Genomic DNA, 12,843 nt, shown 5'->3' with positions numbered 1-12,843 from the left:
AAGTAAAGAATAATATAAGTGCTGAATTTGTTTATTTATTTATTTATTTATTTAGAGTGTCAAAAGGGGCCTAAGCTTTCGATCCTAGCAGAATCTTCATCGTTTTGTCTCCGACGAAGATTCTGCTAGGATCGAAAGCTTAGGCCCCTTTGGCTCTCTAATTTACTCCATTGGCTCTTTTTTTAGATAAGCAGTTTTCAGCAGCTTCTTTTTGCTATTTATTTATTTATTGGTATATATGCACATAAAAATTGACCAGCAGCACAAGCTGAAAGGGTCAATTTACACAAATTTATGAAGTAAAATATACAGTTATAACAAAGCAAATGCATAAACACATATACAGTATTCTGCATCAAAACTTATTTCCAACTTAAAGATGTATCTCATAACTGGAAGTTTGAGAAAGAGAGAAATAAGCAAAGGGGAAGAGGGAAAGAGAAGAAGAGAGAGAGAAATGAGAGTAATGGAAAGAAAGAGAGGGGTATGTCCTCCAAATAGAAAAAGAAAGTTTATTGAGGTATATATAGAGAGAAAAAACAGAAAGAGGTGAAGAAGAGGAGGGAGACATGAGAACATAACAGCCAAAAATACTGTAAATTATGATTGACACTACATAAAGATATGAATATGATATGAAGCAGATTAAAGAAATGAGGAGAGATGACAACTCAACAATCATGACAATGAAGCAGAACCGATTATGACATCAAACCAAAATATAAATTTTGAGTAGAAATTGTTCATTATATTTCGAAGAAAAAAAGTATTAAAGAAAAAAGAGATCAGTGGCAACCGTAATCAAAACTTTTAGGTATGAATTTCTGATTACACTACTAACAACGTACCATTTCGGTGTATCCTATATAAATTTATAATAATAAAGGGTAGATTTTTAGAGGTCTTAGTTAATATTTTCATATCATTCATGAATCAGAACTGTTGTCTATGGCTCAATATTGAGTTCAGGTATAAATAATCCATATAATGATACCCCTACGGATGGTTGCAATAGAGTCAATAACACCAAGTAAAACTTAGCTTTTCGCTCGAGAAACTTAGTTTTTAGTTGTTACACGAAAAATATCGAGAAAAATTCAGTTTATTACCGAAAAACTGAGTTTTTCATGAAAACCCTATTTTTATCGCTCGAAAAAAAATCAGTTTATTGGCGGTAAACTATGAAAATTTGAAAAACATAGTGTATTGCGTGATAGACTGAGTTTTTTTATAAACTCTATTTATCAAGCAAAAGAAATCAAATTCGATAAGCTCAGTTTATTCGGCTGTGCAGTAACAGATTGACGGGGGGGTAAGGGTATTAACAAATAAATCAAAAAAATGTTTGGGTCTGTCAAAATGAGTTTTTGGGTGAAGAAAAAACGATTTAAAAGGAGGGATCATTGCCATAGGTTTAAAGGGCGCTTCAAGTGGGGGTAGGGATGGCACTTTCCCCCTCCTTAAAAATGACAAACTCGGCCTCTTCTCTCCCTCACTTTCGAATTTCGTCTAAGATCTGTATGCATCTTGCCCCCTCCAGGCTACAGGACAACAACGACAACAAAAATCGCATAAAGCATAGGGAAGGGGCAAAAACTAATTTTTGCAACCCCAATAGTTTATTGTTGGGATGGGGAGGGGGGGAGGGGATACTTCTCCCTCTGCCCACGCTTCCAGTGCCTTTGGCTCTAATGACAAGGATCCATCCTCTTTAAGCCCCCTTACATCCATCCCCCCAAATACGTTTTACCATCCCACACTTTATTTATAGGGGGCACAAGAACCCCCTTTTCGACCTCCGCTTCCAGCACCCCGCGGCCGAGCAGATACCTGACTGCACAACCGACATATTGACTAACTCTGATTATCAAAATAAAAAAAATCAAGTTTATCAAATTTGATAAACTACGTTTTTCAAATTCGAAAAAAGCTTAGTTTATCGAATTAAAAAAAAATAGTTATCGCCACGATAAACTCAGGTTATCACTTAAGTAGGAAACCATAGTTTTTCGCGAAACTCTGTTTTTCAAATGAAAAAAAAAGGTTTATTGAAAATTTAAGTTTTTCAAATAAAAAAACTCAGTTTATCACTTGACAAACACTGTTTTTTAGTCGAAAAGCGTAGTTTTTCGCGAAACTATGTTTTTCAAATGAAAAAGTCTATTGAGAAACTTATTTTATCGCTCGAAAAAATAAGTTAATCTGACAGACCCTATTTATCAAACGAAAAACTACGTTTATCGATTGAAAAACTATGCATTGAGTGAAAAACTATGTTTTTAAACGATAAACAGTTTTTCTTAATAAGCTGATATTTCGAGTGATAACATTAGTTTAACGGAGAGAAAATGAGATTTTCGAGCGAAAAAACCTAGTTTTTTTTATCGAAAAAACTTCAGTTTATCGGCGAAAAAAAGTATCTTTTCTCCTTTCAGGGGCAAATGGAGGTCATAACCTTTCCGATATATATTCCTTTCAAAGCATGGTCCCACAACACAAAGGTTAGCAATTAATCATACACTGAAGTTCACAATTGATTGTACATTTTAGCCAATGGAATCAATCTTAGCAAAATGTTCTACGATCGTTGCTAAGCTTTGTGTTACGGGCCCCAGGTCTTCGTGTTTTTCTTATGTCTGTGAATGTCCTCGGAGTGAATGTTTAGTAATGGCTGTAGGTCCAGGTGAACTCGGATCTCACTGAAATGATTTACAAAAATAATACATAACGTACACCTGTTTATGCGAACCGTCATAAACAGGGGAGTACCAAGAAATGTTCATATTGCTCGTATTTCAAAGTAACACTTCCAGACAACAACCTGGTCCCATGTTACGTCATCATCATGTTTGAATGACGTCAAAAGGGTGTAACATTACAATTTGTTCACCCTGTTGACTTATTACAGTTAAGACTTCTTTTTCGTCTGGGACAACAATTTCCTAGCGAGGTTGTATATTTGGCTTCAGAAGGATAGCAAACTACGAATACAAAGAAGGGGAAGGGGGTAGTATTAAGGGGGGGGGGATAAGTCTGCCGGATATATATCTATATATATGTATTTTTGAACTTCCTATCATCAATGATACTGAAACTGAAAATTCCCCCTATTTTCAACAACGTAAAAGTTGTCTGTATAGTCGTGCTGGTATAACCTTGGGTAGAACCACATCAATACTCGCTTTAATTCAGCATTAATTTCGCTAAAATGTGGTAATTGAGCGATAACGATAATGCGCGCGAGATCCTTTCTCTACAGACCACCAGGTTTCCAGTTGCAACGTAGATTTTTAGCAAAATTATCAATTAGTAATGATTATGGGCTACACGGGGATACCCCATACTGGCAATTACGGGACTCGGGTGGTGATTGTTTGTCACAAAAAGCCACAGCGTTTACGCGAAATTTAGGGTTAAGTGATCGATGCTTTCATCAGGTTTCCTTTTTCAATTTAAGGGGTTATGCTTGTAAAACGCAGAGAGGCGAATCGGTTTTAATGAAGGGCAGGGAGCTGCTGCTGTCACTTTACCTTCGGGTACTAAATGGCATGTCGTCCCATAAATCTTTGAACTTCCAAATTGAAAATATTAATTTTCCTTCTCCGTTTCATGTGAAAAAAGAAAACACAACCAGTGTGAAACTGCATTGTTAAGAAGGAACCCGAGTGAAACAACATTTCTCTTAAAAATTCTCTCATTTATGTCAAGAGGTCTCTTGAAGATGTAAATAAACCTCAATGGCAGTACATGTAGATTGAACTCCTTCAAAGATCTTCGCAGGACATTGTTTTTAATTTCCCTTTTGAAACAAAAACATGGAGCATTTCTGTTGAGTCGGACATATTAAATGGCATACGACGAAACACTCCCTGGTCTGTTAAGGTTTGTGAACTGATGAAAATGTGTTTATGTATTAAAAATCACCCCTGTCTACCTCTAAGACCATGTAGTAGCGTATTAAGAATGGAAACTTCATTTCATTTGCGACTTATTTTACTTGCAAAATTGGTGAAATCGATTACTCGTAATGGCGAATTGTATTTGTTAAATCATGTAATTGGAAGGATGGTGTAGATATCACATATATTTTAATACGACATTTTACCTTTCGCCTTGATATTTTTACTGTATTAAAGAATGTTTCCGCTACGTGTAGCATATTTTATTACACTCTCTTCTAAAACTATGGTTTCTTCTTACATTATTTTTTTTATTTCATTATTTCAATATCATTACCATTGATGATAGTGGAGTAACTACGGTGGGCATGGGGGGCATATGCCCCTCCCAATCGACTGATCATATTTTTGGTGAAGCGCTATATAAGTGTTTTATGTAAGAAAACGGGGAAAATGAAAAAAAAGAAAGAAAGAGAAACGTTAGTGAAGAAAGAAAAATTATCGTTAATTATAATGTTACATTATATTTCATTACAATTATTTTATGTTATATTACATAAGAAACTGAAACACAATTTGCTCAGGGCCATGTCTTTATTGTTTCTGGTGCTCGCATTGGATGTTTAAAGAGATGAATAATCCTGTTTTACTAAAACACCTGTTTTCAAGTCAATTCTTGTACTTTGAGTTATTATTGTTGAATTATTGAGAAATGCTTCTTTTTCATGACTACTGAAAGTATTATTGCCCCATTTTTTTAAATCTTGATATCAAAAATTTCCTGTCCGTGATCACGTTCGCATTAGTGAATTAGTGAGATATGTCTGCTCTTCATGAATTCCATAATATCAGTCCTTAAAAAGTCCTTTCAAGTCCCCTTTTCTGATCTGAATATAAAAAGTTTCGCGTTCGCATCATTCATAAGTGAAAAACGGATGTTCTTAGTGAATTCCTACAAACAAACATTAGAATGCCCCTCTTCAGTTCTGAATTTCCTAAATTTTCAGATCGCGCTTCGCGCTAGCAATATTGAAATGCGTATTAAAATCATGATTACAATGACTTCATAAAGTGCTTCATGTGTTTAGATGTAATTCTAGCAAAATCAGCAAACGTTTGGCACTCGCATTAGATGACTGTGGTAAGATATGTATACTCTCAATGGATCCAAAATTATAGTCATTATAATGTCCCTTCTTTAGGTCTGAATATCACAAATTTCAGCTCTCGCTTTGCGTTCGCATTATTTGATCAGTGAGATACATATCCGTTTCATGACACTTTAAAATGCCTCTATTACGTCAGTATACCTGGCAACTGAGCGCGCTTCGCGCGCTCATTAAGAGACTCATTTTTTTTGCTGGTGACCCCCATCGTGTGACCCACGGTACACCACTGCTTGATGATAAGATAAGGTTTTGTTAACTCTACTGAACCCCTCTAGGGATATGAGAGTATGATGTTTACATTGAATACCATCGAACATAATAAGCATATTAAAGATAAAATGAACAAGAAATAATTTAAATTGAAATAAATTGTAACTACATGAATACAAGGTTAGAGGAATTAAAAGGATCACTACGGGTAACAACACTCCTAGAAGTTTGCTTGTTTTTTTTTAAATCACGTTCTACTTGTGTTCCTGTTCAAAGCGAAGCATAATCATTTTCTTTTCAGATGGTATGGTTTTTTTTTCTTCAGTAAATAGCTTTTTTTTAACTGGAACGTACAAACTCGAGCCCAGAAAATCACATCGTTTATAAAAAAAATATTTTTGTGTTGCTTTGTTGTGTTTGTTATTAGCTTTGTTTTGTAGTTCTTTTTTGTACATATGAGCTTGATTTCGTAGAGAAAAATGCTTGAATAAGCTGTCATTTCTGCCAGCACTAACGTCGCCGCCACCATTATTACCGTCGTTGCCGTCTTCATCGACATTGTATCAAGAAATATCGGGTCCGATCCCATTAGGTAAGACAAGACATGTAGGTGTTGTTTAAGGGCGGTGATCGTGTATGTAATCCTTCGCCTTGAGGAAAAGATAACGCCTTCATCTACCAGGCTTACCATTTGGCATTAAGACTTTATTTCTATCAAATATTCATGAACACTAATTGAAAAGTATGACAAGATATTTATGTTAGCGTTTGTCTACATTTAATCTTTGCAATCGGTACAACAGTACTTGAGGCATATCCATGATGATCTTTTTTGTTGGCAATTGCTAACGAAAAGAGCTAAAAAAATGTTTTAAAGCATTAGACACATTTGAATTGATTAATATTCATATTAGTTGGAAAAAATGTGTTGTACACCTGAATTAGATTGTAAATGTAAATGTCTTTCATCATATTCAGTGCGTTGCATTATGATGTGCAAATACATTCTGCGTTTTCAAATGGTAGAAACCCAGTTATGTAAATTACTGGGGGAGGTGGAATATTTTGCTTTGCAAAAGGAGAGTTGTGGAGCTCAACGACAGGCTTTTTTTTGTTCAAAAGTTTGTCAAAGATATTGCAATTGATTACTGGTGTGATTATATCATATTGATTTAAAGCAAAACAACGAAAATGTTTATAGGTATAAATAACGTTACATGTCCAGTAGAAGGGTTATTTGGCAAATTCTGTATAAAAATGGCAGTTCATTTAATTTTCGCTAAAGTGAAATAAACTATTCGGCTCACTGAGGCAAGTCCTACGCAAACTGAATCCGTCACCTTGTTAGAATTTTAAGGTAGAGAATCTGATAATTTTGGTTCTGCGTTGGTACAAATGACCTGTTGGAATCCGGAGAACAGTAAGGAATATGCATGTTCGCCACCAGCTTTGCTGCATAATGTATAGGTGCCACATAAACCAACCACCAGTCGATATCAAACTGTCCATGAAATTCACTGGCCTTGATATTGCTAAACATTGTTGGTAAATTGTTACCCGGCATGGATAGAATATAGTCTGCTGTGCAAACCCTTCACTCAAGGAAATGGTCTGAATTGCAGCCTACTCATGCCTTGTGCACTGCAGGCCCTCAGTATGTGCTAGCCTTTGCCTGGAGACACAATTGTTGATCAAAGTTTCAATCAGGTTTGCGCCTGCAGACTATCAGCATACATGAGGTCGCGACACAATGACTTATCCGTTGCCCCCGCCAAATTTGCCCAAGCGCAACTGCATGTGGATGTCAACTTTGCTAAGAACGAAGGAACAGTCCTTGCCTTAAGTCAAATGAGTCAATGTTGAAATCACATTTTGTGAAATGCTGTTAAAAATTACATTCATTACTAGTGACATTGCATTGTTAAATTTGCAATGTAGTTAGAGCTGGATTACCAGGGACGGGAAAATGTATACATCGTCTATCGATGTCGACCAATATCCGACAACCGCAATACATTCCTGGCTCCAATATTTAAAGGACTACATTAAAGCTGCATTCGTTTCATTTATAGCCATTATTTCTTAGTATTAAAAAAATGTTTTTATCATTATTACCGTTAATGATTTGGTGTATATTATCAGTATTTTCAAGATGTCCTTCTTAGTTAATTTGATTTATTGATATTTGATTATACGTCAAACGGGTGTCCGTCTGCGTTTTGTTTGCTGCTAAGTTTGTTAATTTTTCGTTTTACATTCAAATCCTAATGTGAATCTGAATGCCGTAACATTCTGTACATATACGTTATACATTTCGTAAATATGTTTATTGTTATTCAGGGCCCCATGGAAGACCACTACTTATTGGTAAATGGGCTACACTGTCAAAATGTCAGAAATAAATAAATAAATAAATAAATGAATGTTATTATTGCTTCTATTATCATTAATACCATGATTATTATTATTATCATTATTATTATTATTATTATTATTATTACCCTCAATATTATTACTGTCATCGTGCTTACATCATTCTTATAATTATTATAACCATAATTAATTCTACTACTACTACTAGTAGTAGTACTACTATTACTACTTCTAGTGATACTACTACTACTACTACTGCTGCTGCTGCTGCTACTACTACTACTACTACTACTACTACTACTATTTCTGCTATACCACAGCTATTGCTACTACTACCTTAATATTCATTGTACTGATCATTGTTTATAACTTATTTATTTCATTGAGAGTAAGATATTAATGATATTAACGAATATTACTATCATTGATTCCACTGTTTCAATTACCATTTCATTATGGCATCTCTTTTCATTACCGATTTAACATTACATTCTTTGTTAGTTCATCGGTACTATAACAATAATGTCGTTAATAGAACTTGAATCCAGTAGAAATGTTCCTTTTGGCTTAAACTCTCATTGACGAGAAAACAAATCTCATATTTTGTATGACATTATTTAAACCTTTGTGATATATGATTATTTATCAATGAAAACAAAATTTCATTAAAGAGAGAATATTGATAAAAACACAGATAAATTTGTTAATTAAAGCTGCTCTAGAAATATACTATGTGAAGGTTGAGCCTATATTATTATTAACCGCCTTAGATAAAGAACGTTTCTGCGTAGATGTATTCAGTCATTTTTTCTCGATATTGGCGGTCTCAAACGGTTTAAATTGGAAACGCGTTGCTTGCAAAATCCGTTTAATTAGAAAAGGAATATCATTTAAACACGAATTAAGCGGACAAAGTCTTGGATACTATAGTACATAAAAGGTATTTCGAGAGAAAGATAACAGTATGCTTTTGCTCAATCTCCATTTCGAGGACAAAACCTGCTATTGTCAATTGACAAACAAAATGGAGTAAAAAATCCATGGTCATATGACTAATGGAGATTCCCTTTTTTCTTAATATTATTTCCATTTTTTTTTCCTTGAGCAATAGATGCTTCCAGAATACGAAGATGATGGGTTAAACAATAATGCTGCCTTGCATTTTTCTTTCCATTCCTCCTGATTTATCGTTTTGTGATAGTAAGGAGAGGTGAATTTACATGATTTCAGCAGACGAATTCAAGCATTATAGCAAAAGAATTGTGATATTGGATTTGGCTAATGATTTATTTTATTACCTACGCTAATTAAAAACACTATTTGTGGTGTGAGAAAAAAAAAGTTATGAAAACGCCTTCATCGTCACGATCATTTTGGGGTAATCCCTCTTAAATCTACAACAGTTCGAAAAATTACCCGTTGATTTATAAATGCATATATTGTTTTTCTTGAAATGGGGAAATATAGTCTTTGGACGAGATTTAATCTGTCCAACCCCCGTCGTCAGATTACCGCACCCTCTGGTAGCACGAATCATGCATACATTTGCCATTTCGCAGCCGGGTAAAAGACACGTGAATTTAGGGGTTTTAAATCAATAGGATTAAGTCTAACAAAAGTAGACGGTCACTAATTTTCAGTGAAACATCAATACTGCTTTCATGCCAATGGAAACCAAAATCAATAGTTGCCGTATTAAACTAAAATGAATGAAAAAATAAAATAGAAATAAAAGGTAAACTAATGTTCAGGATCGTATGCCGCTACGATGCCTCTTCGGCCTATAGAGGTCACTGCAAAATTTTGAGAGTGTGAAAGTGTGCACTCATGTGTGGTGTGGATAGAGGTGGTTCGCCTCTGCCATGCTTCCACCCTATAGTGAAACTGCGCATGTCATGGCATCGACAAAAAAAAATAAAAACTTAAAACACAAGTTAGAACAGAACTTGCAATAGAAGTAATCATGTATACATGCCCATAACAATGAAATGTAGCAGTATTAAATTCAGTTCCAACTATTGTGCCATGAAATGTTTTGCCTCTTGGTGATTCTTTTTTTATTTTAGTTTTTTTGTGAAATTGTGAAACCCCCTTTCCGTGTAATGCCGTAGCTCCGTGTAAGAATAATTTCAAGCGAAGCGCAATATTTCCATTTTTTGATTTTGTTGTCAAGCAACATCGGTTAGAAGTACAAAAGACGCACGAGATTTCATTTATAGAACTAAAAAAAATAAATATCCGCATAGTGTTCGAATGTGCCAGTAATCTGAAATGATAACGTGAGGCGACCTTTATTCAATCGAGTTAAATAACCATGTTAAAGAAACTTATAGCATTGGGTGTCTGATTATTTCAAAGATTTATTCCGTCACATAGAGCTTGTCTAAATTATAAAGAATAGATAGGTGAAAATTTAAATAAGAGACAAAATTGTAATGTACCTTCTAGGTTTTACGTGTATCGATTAAGGATTGTAGATGCGTCGTGGTCTAGTAGTTATTACTCTCGTCTTTCAATCAGAGGGACGTGGGTTCAAATACAAACTATGGCGTGTTTCCTTCAGCAAGAAATTTACCCACATTATGCACTCGACCCAGGTGAGATGAATGGGTACCGGTACAGCCAGGGTAATAATATAATACCAAGTATCAAGCGCAGTATATAAATGCGCTATACCGTATAAATTGACCATATTATTATTATTATTGTTGTTATTATTATTATTGATAACAGTAAAGAAGCCAAGGTACGAAGGAGACAGTTTTAGTACATTCGCTTTTTTCTTTAAACCGGATGTGGGATTGTTATTGTTTAAAATTTAAGGATTCATAACTAAAAATGAAATGACAGAAAGAAACCCTCCGTTGAAGATGTAGTGTAGCAAAAAGTTAAGAACATTTGAATACTTTAGTATAAGCTACATGTATTAAAAATCATGTCAAGTGTTACATTTTTAAAGTAGGAAACAATTAAAAAAATATTAAAATATTGGGAATCAAATACTTGTAAAATACGAAAGGAAAACTGAGAGTATAATGTTATATCCACAGAAGTTGCGATGCGTATGGATACTTAATTTAAAAAAAAAGATAAGCGTTTCGTATAGTTTTAACGGTTATTTTAAAACCAGTTTTAAAGGATCTATAAGTGCTGAGCATTTTTACAACTTCTTTCCTTTTTCAAGTAAAATGAAAGGTAGGTGTGGACTTGGCCTATGAGAGGATACAAATTCATAAGAATAAAAAAGACATTAAATTAGTTCTTATACCAAACGATGCCATTATTACTCTTGTATGAATACGTAAGCGTCGTAGAGTAAAAATAAAATATTTTCTATATCATTAAGGAGTTAAGTTTATGATTAATGCATTTGCGAAGTTACTTCTTAAGACAAACTACATGCAAAGTAACTCATTTACTTTACCTTTTTAATAGTAATTTCTGTGGCTTCAACCGTTTTTACCCCCACTGGTTTTTATAATTCTTTGTATTTATCCGGTAATAATGAATGTGAAATAACGTAAATGTGATATTTGATAAAGTGCAAACAAGCAGGAACGAACATGACGTAGGAACAAACTGCGAACATCGGAGCATTAATGAACATTCCAACCATACAGAGATGATTAAGGTAAATTGTTTGAAAAATCTTACCTCTTATCCTTTCAGCTTCTGAAGGCACTTTTGGTAGCTACTTGAACCAACGACCAATGATAAAATACTGATGATATTCAGCTATAAAACAAAAGTTTTTCCAGTTCTCCTCTGCTTGGTTTAGGTCAGCGCTTGAATTAAAGTAGATGCGATCCCATTAATGGGAGGACGTGAGTGATGATGGCGCAAGGAGATCAATGTAGTGAATAACTTGATGACTATATGAGCACAGTATACTCCTTTGATGTGATTGGTGTGATTGCGGTGGATTAATGATGGGAATTGCCGATGTAGAGAGCCGTTATAAACCTTTCCACCACGTGAGTCTCCAAGCAAACATCCAGGGCGGGGCAGGGGAGGGGGCGTGTAAATCGTCAAGAGCTCTCACCATATAGACTTCTTTGAATGCATCAATGAGCAAGTTCAGCATGTCCAGTGTTCTTTAATTTTCATTGTGCAGTGAAGTCTTTCACCAGTTATCGTTTGGTATTGTTCTGTCTGTCTTTATTTCTGAACTGTTCTGTTTCCCTTCCAATCACATATAATTGACTTCAATGCATAGTTTTGTATGCATCATGTGATTCATGAGGGTGCTTACACTCTAAAACACACTGAGTAAAATTTTACTCAAAATTGGGTAGAAAGTGAACATGCATGTTTGCATTTGCATTTTTTTACCCCATATTGGGCAAAACGAATGTTTTTAAGGTAAATTTCAACCCAACATTGCGTATAATTTACCAAATATTTGGTTTTCTTTTATTCAACCAACATACATGTTCCCGTTGTACCCAATATTGGGTAATTTATTTTTTTACTAAAAGTGTATATACCGCTATTGCATTGAAGATTTCAGATCTTATATCGTGAACTTGTGTTTCACTTGTGGAGCATACAGAAATCTTTATCCAGAACCATACACTGTCGATCATCCACAATTCCCAATTCAAATCCTGCCCCCTCCTCGAAGGAAATTCTGAAAACCTTTGAAGGATGCAGTCTAGTAAATCGTTGAATTTTAACAAATTGTAATTCTTTTTTCATTTAAACCCACTAGAAATAATGTGTACACATTTCCGGCTGGTCCTTGGTACATTATCTATTGTCAGTCAAGCGTAAGGGACACGCTATGAATCATTTCAAATAGTCCTATTATATCTGATTGGATCACAATAGTGTATTGATTATGTGGATTGATTATTAGGGTGCTCATTTCTCATATAGTCACGGGTGGCAGAACGCCTCTAAGACCTTATTGACTTATCGTGTTCATTTGGATTGGGACATTGCACCCTATGATCTATTGTATACAGTGTATGTGTTGGTGGGGGGGGGGGCAGATTCGTATGGATTGCGATCCTGATGTTAGCTTGTTTAACTCCATCGTTCTCTCTTTTAACGAAGAATAATCTCAATTTCACTTGTGCGTGATTGTTATCGTTAGCAACACAATCGCATTCTAAACTTTTTATTTTTTTGGTGAAAATTATAATTTTTTTCGTTCTGTTAGTATGCCATTATATACAATCACAATATTT

General features: G+C 34.7%; 1 protein-coding gene across 1 annotated transcript in view; it reads right to left on the bottom strand.

Moving 5' to 3' along the window:
- Window positions 1–11,822, bottom strand: part of LOC121415944 — a 30,604-nt gene extending 18,782 nt beyond the window's left edge. Inside the window, exon 1 of the mRNA XM_041609351.1 lies at window positions 11,306–11,822. The gene's annotated coding sequence lies outside the window, so the exon portion shown is untranslated. The remainder of the gene's footprint in view (window positions 1–11,305) is intronic.
- Window positions 11,823–12,843: the final 1,021 nt, after the last annotated feature.

This window comes from Lytechinus variegatus, chromosome 5 (assembly GCF_018143015.1).
Source record: "Lytechinus variegatus isolate NC3 chromosome 5, Lvar_3.0, whole genome shotgun sequence".
Lineage (NCBI taxonomy): Eukaryota > Metazoa > Echinodermata > Echinoidea > Temnopleuroida > Toxopneustidae > Lytechinus > Lytechinus variegatus.
The sequence above is the reverse complement of the archived record's forward strand: the minus strand, read 5'-3'. Positions and strand labels throughout refer to the sequence as shown.